A 23,314-nucleotide genomic window follows, 5' to 3' on the forward strand; every position below is an offset into this window, starting at 1 on the left:
ATAAAAGAGCCAGTGAACTTCCCACCAGATACTACATCTGTATATCATTGTTTACTCTTGTGCACAAATAAATTGTTCATACTTATTTGATATGGTCTTTTGCAAGGCAGGGTGAAAGACCCAGAACTAGAGCGTTTGAAAGCCAAGTGCATTTGACCCTTGAATATCACAGGGGTTACGGATGCCAACCCTCTATGTAGTCAAAAATCCACCTATGACTTTCGACCCTTGGTATCTGCGGGGGAGATTTGTTCTAGGTCCCCCGTAAATACCAAAATCTATGGATGCTCAAGTCCCTTATATAAAATGACGTAGATCAATGTATATAGTCTTTCTTCCACATCCATGGATTCTCAACCACAGATAAAAAACAGTGAAGGTATTTAAAAATCCACATATAAGTGGACCCTCACAATTCAAATCCCTGTTTTTCAAGGGTCACCTGTATTTATACTTGTAAATTATCACTGTGACTAAAGCCAGTTCTGGCTCCATATCTTCTCATCCCCTCAGCTAGGTAAAGCTCACATTTATTAGAGATATGCCAAGTTCTTTTCACTTGAGAAATTTCTACTTTCTACTCTTCACTCTTGCAAATCTTTAAAGTATGTATACTCCCCTCATTATTATTATTCTGACTTAAGGGAGGTTTCGTATTAAAATTAGAGTTATTTATTTTTTTGATAGATATATATAGCAATAATAATAATATATAAATAAAAGTGGAGTCTCTCTGCATAGACAGGAAGACTTGCCTAAGAATATCTGTGGAGTGAACAACATAGAGCTGTGAGCACGGAGTTTTGGTCTCACAGAATCTGTAAGGGAGCCTCATGTAAACATTTTTACATGCTTAGGAAGGTAAACCAAGAGCCAACTTGCCTCCTCTTCTTTACCAAAAAAAAAAAAAAAAAAAAAAAAAAAGACTTTATGAAAAAGGGAGTTGTTTATAGTCATTCAAAGCTCATATCCATAAAACAGAATAAAGAATGCCTCAACTGTAGATAAAAGTTATTTGGAAAGAGAACACTCCCATCAAACGAAGGAATGTATGCTGATTAGATGAGGAAGGTAAAAGAGAAGTAGAACACCTATTATTAATAATAATAAAAGGACTTTGAACTTCTCTGGCCTCTTTCATCTAGGAATTTCAATTTGCTTATATTAGCTAACTAAATCTCACTTTTACTTTATCATCCCCTATAAGAGAATAAAATTGTAACACTTAGAATTTCTGCTTTCTCTGGTAGCTTTCAGTACTTTGCAATCATTTGATGTTCAAGGCTACAACCTAAATAAGCTAGTGCAATTACTCCCTTTTATACAGGTAGGGAAACTGAGACAAAAACAGAACATCTTGCCAAAACCACACAGTGTGGCAGCCGCAGAGCCAGAATCAAAGCCAACTAGTACTTGAATCTAAGGCTTCTGTTGGAGAAACTAAGTCAATTTTCCCCACTCTCCCTCCTAAATAACTGTCTTCACACACAATAGCCTAGCAAAAGGAACTTCAGAAGTTTTAAAAATCAACTTAGAAGCAGTAGAATAATGTCAAATCTTTCAAGTACTTCAATGCAGGAAAACTCGAGAAAGTCTAAATAAACTCACAAAAGGATAGGGGAAGAAAAGTCAGGATGTGGGTAACATTGTGTTTTTTTAAAAAAATTCACCCCTAACTTTCATAATGGAAAACAGAAGAAGACAAACAACAGTTTATAACCTGTATTTTATGCCAAATACTTTGCCATTATTTGGTCCCGACTCAGATTGCTTTCTCTCCCCACGCACCATGTAGTGGGAAAGGGGTTGGCAATATCTTAAATGTATTAAATTTCAGATCTTTCCATTTTAGTCTCAATGACAGTATCAGTGACAATTCTTAGAGAGCACTGGGCATTTTTAGCCCCTTAGAACATACTCATTTGAAGTTAGTAAACTTCTGAAGAATAATTGCTTTAAATATTATATTTTAAAATTCAAATATTATACTGAAAAAGAGCAAATACTTTATCAGGCATTTGTGGTGACTTGACCTTTTCCAAACCTAGAATGTTAGCCTTATTAAAATCTATGGCTTTTCTACCTCCCTCCATTGGGAAGGTGGGGAGGGAAAGACCTAACCCACAGACAAGTATTTTCTTTAACTTCAGAGACAACTGAAATACTGTTTATTTATTTATTTATTTCATGTGAACTTCCAAGTGCCCTCTGACCTAGGCAGCAAGCAAGGGGCAGATTTAAGAAGTGGTGAAACCAAAGTGGCTTGGCTGCTCCTGTCAAAAAATAAAAATCAACAACTTGTCCAGCCATTGAAATAAATACTCTCCAAACTTGTGTCTTGTACAGAAGCAGGGTCAGATCAGGCCAGTCCATCACTAAATGGTAGTTACTGCTGGAGAAGCATAATGTTACAGGCAAAGAACGTTAGACCAGATAGGGTCCCATGTGTCTCGGATCTCAACACCCCAAAGCCAGATGGTTCATTTTGGCAGAGTCTTCAGGCTATCTATAGAAACACAAAAGTAAATAAACCACCCTTTGATGACTAATCTCAGACTTCAAGCAACGTACTAATGAGATGACCTGGAGTATATAATGAACTGCACATTCCTCAGCATGAATCTCACACCACTTGTACTTCTATTAATTTAATGCATTAATAGAAGTACTAACATCAGAAGCTAGGAGTCTCTGATTTTCTGTAAAAAAAATTACGTGTGTGTGTGTGTGTGTGTGTGTGTGTGTGTGTGTGTGTGTGTGTGTATGCACATACCCATATTCTTCCATTAGCCTACCTTGCAACATCTACAATAGAAAGACATTCTCCAGATTTTAAATTTAGCTTTCTGCAAATACTGTCAATTTTGCCAATGATAAAGCCATCATTTTCCCCTCTTACCAAAACCAAAACCAAAACAAAACCCTGAGAAAAACAACAGCTCTAGCTAGACATGACAGGGGCATTGCAAGAAGAGTCAGGGCAATCAAGTTGTAGAAATAGGAAATTTTTTAGAACCTTGAAAAAAAAAATACCTGAAACATTTTAAAAATACACACACAGACACACTTCCAAATCAAAGGATACATGAAAAGTTCCCTTAAGGAAATATAATTTGGCAAGTGACTGCCTGGTAGAAATTTACACCTCTGGTAAAAGTTATTCACTGGATGCAGAACAGCTAAACTGTAAGTTCATGGGAGAAGCCAGCTCTTTAAATCTCAATAAAAGGTTAGGAGGCATTTGCCTGTTGGCTTAGCTTTAAATCTGCCAAGCTCGCATGGGGGCAGCTCAGTTTTTTTTAAATACAAGTTTTCATTCAAAAACAAAATTGGACCTAACTGTCCTTTGCAATTACATTTCAGTGGCTCAAGCTGAGTGTTTGTGTTTTTTCTAGGTGATTAATAGCGCTCACATTTAAATGGTCACAGTCAGCCTCTACAGTCATTAACACCCCATTAAGATGGATGAGAAGAACTTCGCACCTTTTGTTTCAGTCCACTGGGCCATGGACTTAACAAAACAGCAAGGCATTGATTTAGGGAGAGAAGATTATCTGCACAACCAGACAGGCTAAAACTTCCTTTAAAAACAAACAAATTTTTTAAAGCCATTATAAAACCTTATTTTTTGAAACATTATTCAAATATCACTTTAAGACCACTAAACCCAGAGTTTCCCCTTACCTGAACTTATACATATATTTGGCATGATTCCTCAGTAATGTTTACAGAGCTCGGGGTTTCTTCCCTACTGCTTCCTTTGCTCTAAGCCTATAATTATGATTGGGAGACTTCTGTTTCTAGGGAAAAGCAGTAGTAATATGACTATATAGTTACCTTTGAGGAAAAATACTTTGGTAGAAGCCCATGCATGACAATCTAAATACTGGCTCCATTTCTTCCAGATGGTAGCAGAAACCTCATGTTTCAAGAAAATTCAAGTAAGAGTTCATTGTTTCTTTTTAAAGAGAAAATGAAGAATCTAAACTTTAAGAATAGGATTCTGCTTGAAACTCTTCAAACACCAGAGTGGCCAATGACACTTGGTGTTTTTAATCTCTCCTCAAAAAGCATTCCTCAAGAGAATGCTGTGTGATGACAGTGGTGACTTTTGTAGCAAAACCACTTGTTTATGAACTTGCAAAACACTACATCTTTTTGAGTTGAAGTTCTCACAGGCAGAGTAAGGCACACTCACCTTTTAGAACCAAGCTACACTCAGCTATGAGGGTTGGTCTTATGTGAACAGGAGATTGTCAATCAACATGGTTTCACCATTGTTATCATTTTTGACTTAGCAGTTAAGAAGATGACTTATTTACTCAAAAGTTAGTCACTGCTGTCATCTCTTATCTTCCATTGAAACAGGTACCTTTCAAATCATATAGCAAAATGCAAAAATTAAAATAATGATAACATGCATATCTTAACCAGTCACATCAAAGTCCAGTAACTACGTACATCTTATACACACCTGATATTCTTTGTTATATAAGGAAAGTCTTTCCCCTAGGAGCACATGTAGCAACCTTCCTCCAACATTCTGACAAGTTACCTATACCCAATTTCGACAGAAGGCAGAACTTCGAATAGCTATTTGAAGATCCCAACAGTTTTAAAAATTACTAGATTACTATATTCATTCCACCTCTGAAATCATGAAGTTAACCATTTTCTCTTTTCACTCTTATTGCGTTAGAAGGTCTGCCCTGTTGTGAGTGGCCAGTCCCTCTCTATTAGTGTTGTAAAAGGCGTCCCCTTCATTCTCTCTAGGATTTAGTACTCTTTTTACTACATCATCAGTTTCTTCCTCTCTATTGGCTCTTTCCCATCTGTATACAAGCATGCTTCGGTTTTGCTTCTGTTTAAACAAACAAAAAAATTCCCTTTGATCCTATATTCCCCTTCAACTGTCATTTTATTTCTTTACTCCAATTCACATGAAAATTTTTTGAAAGAAATTCTCACATTTTTATCTCCCATTCATTGCTCCCAACCATTTGTTTTCTATCCCCATCAGTGCACATCAGTGTAACAAACTCCACATTGTTGATTCTATGAACATTTGTCTGACCTCATCTTTATAGGATTCTCAGTAGCATTTAATATGGTTGTCTATTTTCCTGTTCCTGAAACACACTCCCTGCTTTCCTCTCTGTGGTGGTTTTCCTCCTACCTCCCTGGCCGGTCCTTCTCAGACTCCTCTCTTGGTTCCTAGGCATCCGTTTGACCTCAGAGTTTGGAACACTCCAGAGCTTGGTTCTTTGTTCATTTATCATCTTCTGGTGGAACAATAGATAATAATATATGAGGTGAACCAGGGAAGTCGTCTAGGGGAAATGGGCCGTTCTACTCGTTTTCCATCTTCTTTGCCTAGGGAGCCAGCCAGGAAGGCCAAGTCAGTTTAGTGGGGCAGGAAGAAAATCTGTAGTGTGTGGTATTGAGAAAGTGGAAGCAACCAACAGTGCTAAATGCAATCAGAAGTTAAGTGAAATGAGGAGTGAAATATATCCACTGGATTTTTTGACACGAAGGTTGTTAATGACCTTTGAGAGAACCAGTTCATTGAACATGGAAATAGAGGACAGCTGAGAGTAGATTGAGCTGTGAGTGGTGGAGGAGCAGAAATAGGGAGAAGAGACAAATATTAGACAACTGGGTACTGATATACTTTAAAATTCTTTAGAGTAAGTGGTGCAATTTACATGTGTATGCAAGTTAACTTTAATCAGACCCTAATGAGAGGTTAGATGGCACTTAAAGGAATTGATTTAGAAATCTAGACTACGGAGGTACTAAGGCAAGCCTTCAAATATTATCTCAGTCTACCCTAGATAGTTAATATCTGTAATGGATTTTGGAAATAAATTTCCTCTTGTGCAATAGTACCATTCATGATATTTGGAGAACAAAAGAGATTGTATAGGTTCTGCCATCTCCACCTGTAAGAAATTAAAGATTCCAGCAAACCTAAGAGTGTAATGTCTTTTAACTAAAGCCCACCTCTACAGCTCCATTTGCTTCTTTGTTATCCCCATGTATGGGTCTGTAATGCCTAATCCACCTAGAAGTTCTGCAGATTGTCTTGGTGTCTGCTTTAGAGTAAATTTTTTTATACAAGTGGTAAAAGACAGCGATTAAAGACTCAACTGATTTTATGGGAACTGGTCATATGAATTTTGTACCTATTTTCTAATAAATATTTGTATAAGTAGCAGATTTCAAACTGAGACTTGCATTCAGTATAACACACAACCTGGAAGTGAAGTTATAAGGAGGAATCATAAAGCCCTATCTGTCTCTAAGGATCAAAGCCTATATATGTTTACCAAAATAACCTGACCATTGTCGAAATGCAAATTTGGCTTGAGATCACTTGATAACAACTTGCTAGAGAAGTGTAGCTGTGAAAGGAAGGAGAAAGATAGGTAGTAAATGAAGGGAGAGTGAGCTGCAATCAAAAAAGTGGTGCTTATGTTTACTTGTGTTATTAAATGGAAGAAATACCAGCATGTTTAAACATTGATGAAAGGATCTTGGAAAATGTGAAAGATTTAAGATAAAGAATAAAAGAGAAGGAATAGTACATGGCAGCCAAGAAGCAGAGGAAGAAAGGACTTAAAGCAAAAGCAAGGGAAGCCTTAGCTATAACAGGTCCCCTATTCTAAACAGAAGGAAGGAAAACAGGCTGGGCGGTCCTGGGTAGCTTTGAAGGTTTTGTGGCAGGGATTTGAAAGAGAGCTCATCTATTTCCCCTTGAGGTGAAATACAAGGTGAAGTCACTCTTTAGAGTTGAGAGAGGTAATAGAATATTCACAGATTTTAAATTGTCCAAATACAGAATTGATTAATGGGAACTCAGTTTAACATTTAGAATTTCTGGGGTTGGTTATTCTGAAAATATCAGTACTGTGCTTACATAAAAAAATGACAAGGAAAAAACTGCGAATTCACAGCGGAAATTTACTTTTTCCTATAGTTTTCTTATTTCCAGTGCTCAAAATGGAGAAGATTACTTAATCAGGTCGTTTGGGAATTAGATCACTCACTGCCTTGTAAAAAAAGAGTGTGATGTCCATGACCACATAAATACAACAGTAAAAGTGTATAGTCACTCCTGCAGCCACGCCCTGATTTCCAGGTGGGGAGGGATGGGAAGGGAGGTCAATATGAAGAGTATAAATTAACTTTTTTGTTTTTCTTTTCTTATTGTATTTCTTAAGTAAAGCAATTTGGAAACAGGGTCTGGTTGCTTTTACCTGGTTTGGAATTTAATAATAACCTCAGCTTTGAGGTTATTATTTGTTTTGCAACTGTCATTCTGGTTTCTATTATATTCCATTTCAAAACCAACATTTTAAATCATTATCTTTTAGATGCCAGTCATATGGGAAAGTGCCTGCTATAAATTGCTGGAGAGCAAAATTTTTAGTTTCTATACCAACAACTATTTTTTTTTTAACATAAATGAAAATAATGCTTAGCTTCAGTATTCTTCTTAACTTTTTATTCTATATCAAGTTCCAGAAGAGTAATGTTTAACAGGGAGGTTATATGCAAAACGCATAGGTTAGAAAGTACATGAATTATCCGTACATATGGTCTGGGGTTTGGGTATTGAGACTTAGAAATCTGGAGTATTTCATCTTGATTATAAGCCCTGTGGAATGTGTCCAGTGTCTCTTCACATGGTGGAAGAGATGGGAGAACATTGGCAGAGGCTCTCCCTTCCCACCCAGTTTAACTGATTGAGACAGGGCAATTTTGTTGGAAAAGTGTGCTGGCAATCTGTAGGTCTCAGCTTGCTCCTCTATGTCTTGCTGAGAGAAAGAGCCGTTGGAACCAAATCAAGGCATGAAACTTTTGCTGCTCTAGTTTAAAGCTCATGAAAGCAAATGATCTCCAGGGCACTAATCCTTTCACCTTGGTAAACATGCAACAAATCTACACAAAAGAAAAGCTGAAAGACATCCCATTTCTCCTCCTGCAGCAACTCAGATACCTGTAGGCTCCAGACTGACTAATAGGTGTCTCATGAGTCTCCACAGGAGGAGAAAAATCCTAAGAAAACAAAAAAGACAGAAGTTTGAGGGTAAAAAAATCACAAATTCCCAAAAAGCCCAAATTTACTCTGACAAGAAGCCCTGTGTTATTTCTTCGTCCTTACTGCACAGATAAAGATAGTTTGACAGAAATTAACATGGGTTGCTAATAGCCATTTTGCTTTATTTTTAAATTCACAACAGGATGTCAGGTTTTGTGTTGTTTTACTTTTTAATCAACCCCATTCTTTCCTATTTACTGGCACAAACTCCCTCGGCAACTTGCTGTGTCAGGGAGTGACTTTGAGAGGCAATCTATTAAACTCGAACTGAAGGATATTTTTTCCCCTGTAGATCTGTTTACCAATTTTAATTATTGATTGAAAATTGTTTGCAATGTATAAAAATACACACCGATGATAGGGGGTGAAAACACAAACACACACCCAAACCTAAAGATTTTTTTTCCCCTGGGTCATACATTTACAATATTGGTATAGATTGTCAGTGTATTTGAGGACATTTGGCAATCTGTACCAGTGCTTTCATCTCCGGAAATCTAATAACAGGTCAAACTAGTGGTTTTATCAAGCCCTTATCAGCAAACAGGAACATGAAAAATAGCATTTGATATATAGTCCCTAGAGAAAATGGTGAGGCAACCTGGCACCAAATTACAGGAAAACTCCAATTATTAATGTTATAACAAGATTTTAATCAATAAAGCTGAGACTTTTCCCCACCAGGGACACATCACTTGGTGAAATACCTGAGTTTGCTTTAAAATTCGTGTTTCTGGGCCATGGGGAAAGGAAAGAGGAAGGAGGTGAGGGGCTTAATCTACATCTAATTCTAACATCTTTAAAGAGAATAAGAGAAATTCACTATGAGAACAAAGCTAGGCAACCATCAAAAGAAGTGTCCTTCCTGAGTAATAGAAAGAAAAGACACCCCCCCACCCCACTCCATACTGCACCAGGATGAAGATTTCACTAAAAACACTTTTATGTTTCCCTCTTTTACTTTCCACCCTCCAGTATAATGATGAGAAATCCTTTGAAAACTTCTGTTATTATCCACTAAACACCATTAGCAGAGATTTGGCAATGACCATGGCTTTCTCACCATCTACAAATGAGACAACATACTTGGAGAATTGAATTTTTCCTCCTGCTTCTCTAGAGACAAACTGGAACACTGAGGGCCCCAGACTGAAAATGTAATGACTTGACAGGCTGTCATTTCAAAGTCATGGGAATGAGTCTTTCTTGTACAGACGGGAGGAGGATAAGGATGAATAGGAAGATGGAATCTGAGATCAAACCAAAACTTATGAGTACAGGGTGAGGTTCCCTGAAAGCTGGCAGTATGACCAAGAGTAAATATATAAAGCACCCAGTTTTGCCAAGAGACCTGAAGAGAAGTGAGATAAATATTGATATAAGCTGACCTCCTTGAAGGACTATGAGAATTATTATACTAGAAATTTAAATTTTCCCCTATGCTGTTGTCTTGACTTTTAGTTAACTCAATCCATCTTAACATCAGTCATTTCTACTCTTTGTGACAGTGGCGTGGAGAACGAGGGGATGAAGTAGCACAGGGATGTGTGGCCTTTCCACAGACAGGCTGGTAAAGAGTAAAATGTCATCAAGTCACCATGGGTCCTTAATCAAGGAGTGCAAGAGTAACCACAGCAAAGGAAATGTTGACCCAGAGAAAAGTGACAGAGAGGCCTAAGATGAAATCATCTTCTTTCCCATTCTATGCAAAAATGTGACTCATGAAAGGAAATAATGGGAGAGGTGGATGCCTAGGTTACCTTTACTATATCTTTTCAGAGCTTTTTTCACTAGAGCCTTTGACAACATCTTCCAAATTATTCAGTTTCTAGCCAAAATGTTCAGCCTGGAGATTTTCTAAAATAGTGACATTATCTAAAACAGTGATTATCAACCAGTGGCACAAGGACCATCAAGTGGAATGCAAAAGAAAGTCTAGATTTGAAAAATATTACCCCTACCAAAACCTTGATATTCTTTTCTATTCCATCCTACTGCTCATTCATTTCATAAGTATTTATTTATAATGAGACTGGAATGCAGCAAGATGAGTTTTTGGAATATTTGTGTTTTTCCTCTGAACTCCTGCGACTTTCCCCCCAGCCAGCCACAGGCAAGCACATTGCCTTCAGGAGAAGTCAATTTGGGATATTTGTTTTTAATTTCTAAAATAGTCTCGAGAGAATCAAAGGAGAGGGCCTGAGGGAAGCAAATAATGAAGTTCAAGCCATAAAAATAGAACAGATAAAAGAATAGAGGAATAGAGAATACATGTAGAAGGAAGGCTGAGGCAGGACTTGCCTGGAGGCTCCAGAAAAGGGGAGAAGAGGGCACAGTAGACTGCAGAGAGCTGCTTTGGCCACTGCTGGGGGCCTCATGGAAAGCTGAAGGCCTCTCTCAGGATTCCAGGAGCATAGCACAAAGACTGGGAAAAGAGCCGCATGGAATATTCTTTGCGATGATGTGAAGCTAGGACCTTAATTCAACAGCTGCCTGTGCATGCCCATGAATCCTCTGCAGAAGAGCCCTCAACATGCCTGGGACTTCCTAAGCTCATCTGGGCTGATTTGCATGAACTACTCTCCCCTCCCTTTTTGCACAAACCCCAGCCAGCCAGAGGCCTCAAAACAGAAAACAAGATCGTCTATACCAGTCAACAGTGGTGGCTTCAAAGTGTAGAAGGAAACCTCTGGGCAAGATGACAGTGGGAAAAGAAGCGTTACAACTTTACTGAGCCTATATGTCAGCGTTTGCTGGCTGGACTCAATGAATATAAAACACAGTTACAGCTCTCGAGCGGGGTGTAACTGTGGAGATGGGGGTTTGGGGAGAGAGTAAATAGATAACCATAATAAAGTAGAGAGAATACTGTGTTAGCTGTAGGAACGTAGAGGAGGATCCTGTACACCAGAATTGTTGCTTTAGCTGAGTCTTAAACAATTAATAGACTTTGGCCACAGGGGAGGTGTATTAGTTTCCTACTGCTGCTGTATAAAATTACAACAAATTTAGTGGCTTAAAAATGTGTTATTTTACAATTCTGGAGGTCAGAAAACTGAAATGGATCTTACTAGGCTAAAATCAAAGTGTCAGCAGAGATGCGTTCCTTCTGGAGGCTCTAAGAGAAAATCTATTCCTTCCAGAGGCTGCAGCATTCGTTGGTCCACAGCCCTCTTCTAGAAATGACCTCACTCTGACCTCTGCTTCCTTCATCACAATACCTTCTTTGGTTCTGATTCTCCTTTTTGTAAGGACCCTTGTGATTACATTGGACCCATCTGGGTAATTCAAGCTAATCTTATCTCAAGATCCTTAACTTAATCACATCTGCAAAGTCCCTTTTGCCATTTAAAATAACTGTCACAAGTTGTGGGAGCTAGGAAGAAGATATTTGGGGATGAGGTGGGGGAGACTATTGTTCTGTCTACCACAAGAGGGTTCCAGACAAAGGCAACAGCCAAGGTAAAACCCAGAAGGCACAGTGAATAGTATGAATGAAATAACCAAGATCATAAGGCTAAAACAAAAGGGAACAAGGCAGGAGTGATGAGAGAGGGTTGGATGGGGTAGTCAGAGACTAGGTCGGGAAGAACTTTGTATTCCTTTTAAAGAACTGGAATTTATGAGGACAGCAATCAATAACCATTTGGGAATTTTAAGCAGGGACACAATATCACCAAATTTGCCTTCCAGAAAAATCATTCTGGCTAAAGTATAGTGCAGTGTATAAAAGCCCAAGGAAGATGTGAGGTTGAAGGCAGGGAAACAAAACAGCTGTTTTTATGAGCCAGGAAAAAGTGATTAGAGCCTGAACCAAGGCAATATGTATAAAGAGGAGTGGGTGAGTTAAAAAAAATCAGAGTGCCTGTCTATTTACAGGATATGGTAATTGAATCTAATGTGTAGGCAATAAAACAGTCAAGGATGATGGCCAGGTTTTTGTCTGAGGTGATTGCATATATGGAGGTGTCTCCCTCAGTGACTTTCGCTGAGTTACAGAATGAGGGGAGGCGGATCAGGCTTCAGATGAACATAGATGTGATAACATATTTTATTTCAATCCCAATGCTCTACTCCATTTTGTCTTTCAACTCTTGACAATTACGTGTGCGATGCCTAATTATTGAGTTTATTGGAATACCTATAGTCCCTCAAATTCACAGTGCTTCTTGTATTTACTTTGGCTTCATCCAAACCAGTTTATTTTTATTTTTTTATTTTTTTGAGTCATTTTATTTTGGGAAATTTTGCATGATTTGGGCTTGGCATAATGGATCTTTGGTATACCACCAACATCCCCTACTTCAAGACTTAGTCACTTCTCCTCCAGCTACCTAGAGTATTGCTTGAAGAACTCACAGCTTAGCCTTATTCCAGGAATTGCCCCGAACTGAAAAGAACTGCCTCACCCACCCAAAGTTACATTCTTCCCACAAAGACAGCACATATCCGATGACTGGTCCAGCTAGGAGTACAAAAGTCCAGCCTCTGGCTTCAATTTTAGACTCAATATGTATCTAAAGAGCCATATTAGCTTTCCAGCTATGTATGGGGTCTGATGAAGGCTCTGTTGCAACTAAGTCAGTTCAGTCTCTCCCTCTGCCCAAACCTACTTTCCATACCTCCTAAGAGGTCATTCACCACTGTTGCACCAGTGTCTCTCCCTCATATCACATGTATGACTGCATGGGGGTGGGATGTCCCATTATGACTAGTTGATGGAGGAGAAAATTATGGGTGGTTTAGCTTAATATGTAGATGCAAACAAAACATAGTCTGCATTGCACTTGCATGGTGGCCCTGAAAAACATCAGTGAGAAAATCTTCCCTATGAAGCTTCAGGTGGTGCTACTAGTCATCTACTTTGTGTGGAAAAGGAAGTGGCCTTAGGCAAGTATGTTATCCATAGTAGCAAATGGCTTGGCTGGTTGGTCAAAAGCCTGGAAAGAAAAAAGTTGAAAAATCAGAGATAGTGAAGCTAAAAAGTGTGTGGATACAGTAGTGGGTACAAAGTCATTTGCCCCAGAAGAGGCAGTCATTGACAAGATGATTTAGAGAACATTATACAGCCTATGCTATCAGCCACACCAACGCTGGAATAATATTTGCATGAACAGAGTAAACACATTGTGAGGGATGGAGGATATGATGGGCCAAAGGCCACAGACGCCCCGCTTACTAAGAATTATCTGGTTATTCTGCTCTTGAATGGACAATCTGCCAGCAACAAAGACTAAAACAAAGCCCCTACTATAGTATCATCCCTGATAGAAATAAAATATCGTATGGTGGCAAGCTGCCAGTTACATTAAACCTCTTCCATCCTGGAACAGGTACTATAATAGTTGATTCAAGGATAGAAGAGGTCCAGTGTAATAGAATTGTCACCAAAGAATGTTTTATTCCTCAAGGGATGGTGCCATTGGGAGCTCAGTGTTGGTCTCTGTTGCTAGCAGCAATTACTGTTGCCTGCAATTGATTGAAGTATAATGTTTCCATGAGGGGAGAAAGCAAGATTCCCACCACATTTTAAGCTACTGCCCAGTCATTTTTGGCTGCTTGAGCCAAGTGACCAGCAGGTAAGGAAAGGAATCATTTTCCTCAAGGAGTAATTTATTTGAAAATAACTGGAAAAGCACAACAGCTATGACCTGAGAAGGGCATAGTGACCACCCAGGGTTAAAGTCTGCATCAGCCCACCAGATAAACCACCTAACTCAAAAGAGGTACCAAGTGAAGCTAAGAGGAATCTAGGATGGGTAGTAAAGAAGGGAGATGATAGCAGTTGCAGCCCTGAGACTATGGTGGAGGCTATAGGTCATCTTACAAACCTTACTGTAGTAAATTTCCCCCAGGAAAAGAACTCAGTTGGAATGTTGGAGGAGTCATTCCCAGATAGGGTGAACCTACATCAAAGGCAAGTGAATCTCAGCAGCACAAATGGTGGACTCTAGCACCCTTTTCAGAGAACTAAAGTACTCATTGCCCAGCTGCTGGTTGTGTTGTCTGATACAGCCCTCAGTTGTGTCGCTCCTCAGGGATTGCCCTCAACTGCGGGAAGCTGCTTTACTCAAGGTTACACCCACACTGAATCACTAGTCAATAAGGGGTTATAACATCCAGGGCTTACCTCGACCAAGACATCTCAAAAGAGCCATCCCAAATTGAAATTTCCACGTGAGTTGGCTAAGGGCTCTGTTGCAAATGCATTGAAGCCCAACATCCCCCTGTACAAAATCTGACTTCCTTCTTCCCATTAAAAGTGTCATTTCCAAGACCACTCCAAATAAGCCAGCTGCACACAAATCTCCATTGCAGTCAGCTTCCTGTGGAACCCAAACTATAACAATTGGCTTTTTATTTTATTTTTTATTTTTTATTTTTTTGGTTTTTGGCACAACTCAATTTATTATAAAGCCTTCTGTACATTTACAGCACTGTATAAATAAGAGCTCTGGTATCCCCAGTTGCATAAATTTGAATACCTCATACTTTTGGTATTGTAAACAAGACTAGGTTACCAAGCCTCATGCTTCACTATTCTTAAGTAAATCTAAAGCTATTTATACTTAACAAAATGTAATACACCTACAAGAATCCCAAAGAATGTGATATATTCTGTATGGATCAAAGCTAACATGTTTTAGAAAGAATTTATTATGTATCATGTACTCTTGCAAATGTTTGCCAGAGTAGAATCTGTTAAATTTTTGTTCATCATTCTTTAGCTGTCTTGGATTCAGTGTTTGGAATACTCTTTGGTCTGCAGACAGTAGTTCAAATGTCATTATTACAGAAATAAATTTTTCCTCTGTAATTTCTTTCTACTATGTTATAAACATTTCTTAAAATATATCTTTAAAATGTATCTTACTATATAGTGCATTTATGAATACAGAACAATATTCCACATCAAACAATAATTAAAGAAAAGAATGACCATATGTGATCATTTTCTAGGATCAATAAGATAGTTCTGAGTCTCAATAACCTTCGTTTCTTCATTTTAAATATCTCATGTCTTCAAAAGTGGTAAAAAACATTAACATTTTCATGTTACCAGTTTGCTTTGTGTTGTTTATATGGTTGTTTATATGACTACTTGGATTTTTATTGAAATGTGTCATAGGCTTTTATCAAAACTATTATGGTCAAAATAGAAGTGTTGACTTCTCCTCTCTTCTGTCAAAAAAGCTAATCCTCCCCAATGTCAGAAAATAACATCACCGCCCACCTTGTTGATCAAGTGAAAATTTTTTTGATTCCTCTTCTCCTGGCTCCAAAAAGAATCCATTAGCAAGTTCTGTTACCTCTGTCCCCAAAACATGTCCTTATTCTGCCCATTGCTACTCATCATCACTGCTCTCACCCTTGTCAGGCCACCATCATTTCTATCCTAGAGTAACCTTCAAACTGGTCTTCCTACCTTTATCCATGCCCCCTTCAGAACACATGTAACAATCAGGAAGCTTTTTTTCTTTTTAATGAAAAGCAAAACACATTATGACTCTGTTTAGTTACCAAGTGTTCCCCATTGATCGTAGAATAAAATAAAAACTCCTTATCATAGCCAAAAAGCCACTCTACCATATCTACCTTTTCTACCAGCCTGAGCTCATACGATATCATCTCCTCCACATTCTCTAGCTCCAGACTCTTTGGCTTTAGTTGTTGTTCAAATATACCAATTTTCTTTCCACCTTGGAACTTTTTCTCTGTTCCCTCCATCTGGAGTATTCTTCCCCATAGCTTTGTTATTTGCTGCATCTCATCATGAAGGTCTTAGCTCAGCTGTCACCTCCTCAGAGATTTTCTTGACCAACTTAAAAGGAGATTGCTTCTCTTCCCAGGTACTCCTTAACAGTTACCCTGTTTTATATTTTGTGGTATTTTCACTATCATTTATTTTAGTTTTATATTCAATGTTTCTTCTTTACTGGTACATGAAAACATGACTTTTTGCTGTTGAATGTCGTTACCACACTTAGACAGTACTTAGTGATCCGTAGATATTTGCTGAATGAATATATAAATAATGTGGACAAATGTAAATATATGCATGAATATATTACATACTTACATTTATAAAGTACATAGTTATATATAAATATATATTTAAATACCATAAGTATATATACATAAATGAATGAATAATATCTCAATACATAGGGCAAGCAGTTTAATCTCCTACAGAGAATGATTTAATAAAATATGTATTAAAGATGTCACCATCAAAAGTATAAAATATATACTTCTGTGTTGTTTTATTGGAACAGCAAGGGGTTATACTCCAAACCATGTTTTCCAGATTCTAAGACAAAATGTTTTCTCACATTTTAAATTTCTATACATTTTGTAATCTTTGGATTTATTTCATATAAGGTTTCTTTACTCCCAATAGAAAGTGATGGTGCAACTTATCATCAATGATATCTTAGAGTTGAGGGAATAATAGTAACAAGAGTTAATAAATATTATGTAATTGAATCCAAGAATAAAGCCCCTACCTTGTAAACAACTGGCCACACATGTGGGACAGATAAGCAGAATCACAGCAGAGTCGGTGATTGCAGAACAGCCTTCTCAATATTGATCTAACGGACTCTAACAGGAAGACAGGAAACTGAACCACTGACTATGATCTCATTAATGCCAAGCTCCAACTAACCAATTTAAATGATACCTGGGTCAGAAAGTGAAAAATAAAGATGAATGCAACATCAACATTACAAATATAATCTCTAAATTGTAAAGAAAATCAAGATTTTCAAATAATAGGAGATTTCTCCTGTGAATGTTTTTTTTTTTATAACCTCAGTGTTTTGAAGGTTTTCCACATATGCATCATTTATTTTGTTCTATTTTACTTTTCGAAAAGTGAGAGAAATTAGTAGTACTTAATTTTCATATTCAAGCAGTGTTAACACCTAAGGAGTGTAGAGTGAATTCAAGTTTGCACCACTTCTGCTGCTATTAGTCAGGTGAAGAATATTTAATTAAAGCAGTGAGATGTAATAATTTCTCATAGTCCTTTTATCTATCATCTGAACACACCTCACCCCGTAAAAGAGAAAACGAAGTCCCACGGTGTCATGGTGAGAAATCAGAAATAGCAGTCCTTATTTCTCTTATCTCTGTTGCTCGTGAGTGGCCAGTAAGATACAGGGGCACAAAAGTCATTCAGATGAATATAGAATAGAAACAGACTCCACATATATTAGTCCTAGAACCGATGCATTTCCTAGACCTTAGGATAGCAATTAGATTTTGCTTTGCATGCCTACTCTGATTGGTGTTATCATCCTGCAACGCTGGTTTAAGAAGGATTTCTAAGGTCCAGCCAAGCTTAGGAAGAATGAGTATTATCATCAGTTAACAAATTGAAACAATTTGTATAGACTATAGTGATCAGAGCTGGGAAATTCCGGGCATTAGTAAATGTAATTTTTAACCATAGCATTATGTACTTAAAGATGTGTGTGTGTATGCGGGGGGTGAGGGGGCGGATTATAAAGGAAATTAGAAGAGCTTACTCTCTAATTCCTACAGTTAATAAATTTTTTTAAAAAAATACTTTTAACAATTTTCTCAATATTAATTTTTGAGTGCTAATAATTAGCCATACATTGTTCAAGTGCTAAGGATTGGTCAGTAAACAAAACATCAAAATCTTGCACCCATGGGACTTATATTCTAATGAAAAAATTAAAAAATAAAAATATCAACTATCTATATAGTGTTCATCATGTGCCAGACTCTGTTCTAGATTTTTAATATATTAGCTCATTTAATTTTCATAAGAAGCCTATAACATAGGTGAATAAGCCAGAAAAAAATATTATTTTATAATTATATTTATTATTATTAATATATAATTTATTATTTTATAAATAGATAAAATTATTTCAGATAGTGATTAGAGCTATGGATAAACCAGAGAATGCCTGAAAAGAGGACAGTATCATATAGGACAATCAGGAAATAGCTCTCTAAAGAGATAAGGACTAATGATAGCTGGAATCACACAGAAGACATTTGTATATGTGCTGTGAAGTGAGCACCACACAGGAGAAAGACATTTGGAACAGAGGGAGCAACAAGGGCAAAGGCCCTGAGGCAAGGCATCAGCTCAGTGTATCTTTGGAAGACCAGTGTGCCAGATGCAGAGTGAGAATGGAGAACAGTATGAGATCAGACCAGAGAGGAAAGCGATGGCCAGATCTTAGAGAACTTTACAGGTCATAATAAAGGGTGTGGATTTTACTCTCAGAGCAAAGGGAAGGCACTGAGTGTTTTAAACCAATAGAGACACAACATAATTTAAGTTTGTAAAAGATTCTAGGTAATAGAAAAGAAGAAACAAATACAGAAATCTCTAATTGATGAGATTTGGCATTTGCCTTAATTTACTTATTAATTAATTTTCATTTCCTAATGTTTGTGTCTTCTAAAATAAGCTTAAAGGTGGGTGGGTGGTTATCACTCTACCCACACGTTTTCCGGCATATGCTCATTAGCAGAAATGTTCCACCACAGAACTTTACAGCAATAAGCCCTAAGAAGGATTATAAACAGAACCAGTTCCTAAAGTGGAGGGAAGCATGAAGAAGGACAAACTACATGATGTTCAGTATCAAAACTATCCTTAAAGAAGCATGGGGATCTGAAGTCCACCTGGTTTCATGCCAGTGTCCCTATTCTCTGTTTTGATTACTGCCATTATTCTGAGGTTTTTGGGATTTGGTCTTCAACAGATGTGCTGAAATAACATTTTCCTAGTTCTTTGTCAGGGTGATATTCAATAGATTCAAGAACCAGAAGCACTCAGGCACCGGCCAATCAGAACAGATACTATCTATAACACTAGAGCAGTGTGCCTCTGCTCTACTAAGAATTACACCTTGAGTTGCTGATCATGGAGAGGTTTAGGGATCCAGAGTCTAGAGGAAGATGTCCAGGTGTTGGTGAGAAAGGCTGCTTTAGACAATGGCTTTATACCAGCTGGTACAGAAGTAATTCAGTATTTTAACTCTCATGGCCATACCGATACTGCCTGCATTGCCCTCTTTCCCAAATCCTGGTAATTTAACAAAGAGTGTTCTGAACGAGGTGTGTCCAGCAGAAACAGGCAGGAACTGGTTTCACATAAAGTTGTCAGTTCTCTTCTAATACTTGGGCTGTTTACACAAGAACAATCAAATGTATTGGCTGGAAAATTCCCCTCACTGTGAGAGAACAGACCGATTCCCATAATACATTTTTGCTTAAGGAGCTAGCTGGGCCAAACCAGCTCTGTTAGGAAAACACCACCCACTTCAGTCTGGTCAGCCTTGAACCAGACTGCTGTCCTCATGCAGACACCAAGTCATAATACAATAGAGAATAGTTTGCCAATGAATGTTAGTTAGTTGGCCAACAATTTAGTAATAAAGGCATTGTATCAGGCATACTCACTGTTATTATTCTTGAACATCAAGCAACACAGCATCTACCCTGGATAGCATGAATGAAGCACATTTCTTTCGAGTTTTTATAAATACTAACACTTCAATTTGAAATAATCATGTAACAAAATTTCTGATAAAAGTAAAAGATATCTCTCCATCTTTGAAATCTTTAAACCATATAACTTTTCTAATGTTCTTAAGTGATTAATTTATAATTCCTATAAGTAAACATGTCAAAATGCAATGAAACATTTAGATCCATGAAACACAAAGTAAACTGTTGTTTTAACAGACAATTCTCATGGTGTTTTGGGACATATTTTTGCTGGAATTGCCCTATACATCAAAGCAGTGTCTAGCTCTATAATTTCTTCAGAGTTTTTCTCTTCCACTCTATTGCCAGTGTTTTTCCCTTTCAGAGAAGAACTGGGGAAATCATTTACATTAATCTAATTTTAAGGTTTTTGTAACATTTTCCCAGCTATCTAATACTTTTACATTAGGCTACTTTTTTTCTCTAAAGAAAGGTAATGTAGTAAAACCCAATTTGTTTTTAGAATAGTGTGTAAAATTTGGCAACATATACTCTTTCTTTGTATTCATTTTATTTTAAGTATATGTAATTGTAGTCACTTTTTAAAATTATAGTTTATAAAGTCCATAGGCACTAAAGTGAGTTTCTGTAAAGATTGGAGTAATAAAAATATGTATCTACAGTTTTTGTTTTTATTTCAATCATAACCATTTTATTAGCTGTCAAACCCAGTTTTAATTCAAATATCTTCTTACATTAACACTATAATACAAATTAAAAATGAAAACGTTAAAAAATCGAAGCCAATATTAATGTCTAAACCACTCAAAAATTTAATTTTAAACTTTTCAATCTATCATATTAAAATGAAAAAAATTAATAAACTTTAGTTGCTTTTTAGACAAAAAATTAATAAACTTTAGTTGCTTTTTAGACATTCATGAGGTTCATCTAAACAGCCTTTCAATCTGTGACTAGCTTGAATCCTAATTTTGCAATGAAAAAGAATAAAGATGGTCATAGTCTCAATCATTACCGCATCCAAACAAAAATAAAGCAATGAATAACTTAGATTCCTGAAATTAACAGTTATATTTCTAATAATTCAAGATATATCATCTCCTGTGCAGAATAAAATCTATGCTTCCATTGTATACAGTTTTCATATAATTAGTTCAATACATAATCATGTCAAGGGCATTTTAGGCAACTGTCCAAGATGCTCTGGCCTTCAGTGAGTATTTGATAATTGCTTTGCCAACATCCATCCTTCCTTCTTCAACAACAGCCCTACCCTTCTTTCAGTCTCAATCTCTAAACCACTCTAAGGCAATCAGCACATCATCCATTCCTGGCCACAGCGATTGGTTCAAGGGTGGGATGTGACTAAAACTGTTAAATCAGTGAAATTTAGATCTGCTGTAAGAGCTGCCATCCTTTTTCTACTGGATTTATCCTGAAATGATGAAGATAGCTTTTTGTCCACTACCAGAACTAAGAAAAGAGAAGGGACAAAACTAGGAGATGGAGAGAAATCATTGATATTATTTGGGCACTAAATTCAGTTATTTCCCTTGCTTAAGCTGATTTCAGTTGGTTTATGTCCCACTTGTAGTAGAATATATCCTGACTGCTTAAACCATTCCGCACTTATTTCTAATCAAATGATTATTAACTCTTAAACTCAAAAAATTCACAAATTACGCATGAGACTCAAAGAGCGAAAACATATTTTTTGCAATTTCAATAAAGGAAGACCTAGGTTCATAATCATTATGTAGAGGCTATTTCTTCTCACATTATACTCTTCTAGTTAAGCCAAGCCTCAGTTGCGTAATCCGTAAAAAAGCCAATGAGCAAATGAGCAGTACAGAAACCCACAAAAATTATTGGTACTTCCATATATGGAATACCATGAGTTCAATCTTAGCTAGGCCTACGATAGTATTGTAATTTTTAATCTTTTTTTAGTTTCATTTTTCGTAATTGGGGTGACATAGTCTCATAATTTTTAAAAGTAATCTTTTATTTATCCTTTAATTTCATAATCACTCACAACAGTGATTATTTTCAACATTCATTGACTTTCCTCAGGCAACCACTACACCTTCATCTTCATCTCATCCTATGTGATCTTTCTCAGGTTCCATCCTTCTTTCTCCACCAGCTACAAACCTCCAAACTTTTGATAGCTACTATATAAACTGTGTGTGGGGTGTGTGTGTGTGTGTGTGTGTGTGTGTGTGTGTGTGTAGCTACAGTTATGTTGTATATGTAAACTAACATCCTGTATTTCTGGAACCAATTTCATTATCTTATAATATATGATCCAAGCACTCCTTGGGAAGACCTGGATTCCAGAGTTTATGATAATCATCATCCTTAGTTTACATTTATTGGGTGTTTACTATGTACCAGGCACTATTCTAGTTGCTTCACATTATTAACTTGTAAAATCCTCTTAACAACCTAGAAAGTAAATACTGTTATCCTTATTTTACATATAAGTAAACAGAGGCACAGACAGATCAATATCACAGCTTACTAGATGGTGGAGCTGAGATTCTATCCAAATCAGTTTTACTCAGAACCTGTGCTCACAACTGCTATCTCATAGTGCCTGTTAGAGGCTCCATGAAGATACTGTCCAGAAATAAATTCGTAAATTTTTTTGTTAAATATTACAGTGTATGAACAGCTTTTATATTACAATGACCTATTAAATTAATGGTTAAGTTACCATTATTTCTGTGTTAAAAATGCAAAAAAAAAAAAAATTCAAAGATTAATGGGCTTATTTACCCAAGGTCATTAAACTAATGAATGGTGAATTCACATATCCTTCTACAGAAAGGAAATTTAGATCAGAAAATTATTTTCCCATGGGCTCTTTCAATAGAGAGAAATGTTTGAAACTTCGGTGAAACAGCTGGTCAAACTCATTCTCTGTAACTTTATAGCATAAATAGCACCCTCTGGGCTATCTGATGGACATCAGTGTTAATGATCAATTAATATAATAATTTATTTTATTTTCACTCTTCAAATTGATACCTTCGCCTCTGCTGAAATTGTTTCCTTCTTCTTTAAACATACTTTGATATTCAATATCATTATTCCTGAGTCTGACTCCACAACTAGTCAGGTGAGAATATAAGGAAACTATAGCACAGTGAAGAAGTCAAGATAGAAGGTGGATCTCATCAATTCTTCAACTAACCTCTACTTTCCTTTTCAAGTCACAAGTAACAGAGAAGTAAACCCAGGCTTGGGTTTTTTTATCTGGAAAAACAGTAGTCTGGCTTTACATGATTCTTGATTGTATAAAGATTGACAGCCCTTCACCAAACAAACAAAACAAAATATCCCCTTGTTATGGATTGAATTATGTCCCCCCTAAAAGATGTATGGAAGTTCAAATCCCATTAATCCAGAATATGATTTATCTGGAAATAGGGTGGTTGCAGATGTAATTAGTTAGGTTAAGATGAGGTCATACTTGAGTAGAGCGGGCCCTTATTCTAATATAACTGGTGTCCTTACAAGAAGAGGAGAGACATACAGAAGGAAGATGATCATTTGAAGACCAAGGCCGAGATTGGAGTTATGCTGCCTCAAGCTAAAGAATGTCTGGGACTCCAATAAGCTTCCTCTAGAGGAAGCAGCTTCCTCTAGAGGCTTTGTAGCGAGCATGGCTCTGCCAATACCATCATTTCAGATTTTAGTCTC

This window comes from Pteropus medius, unplaced genomic scaffold (assembly GCF_902729225.1).
Source record: "Pteropus medius unplaced genomic scaffold, Ma_sr-lr_union100, whole genome shotgun sequence".
NCBI classification, from domain to species: Eukaryota; Metazoa; Chordata; class Mammalia; order Chiroptera; family Pteropodidae; genus Pteropus; species Pteropus medius.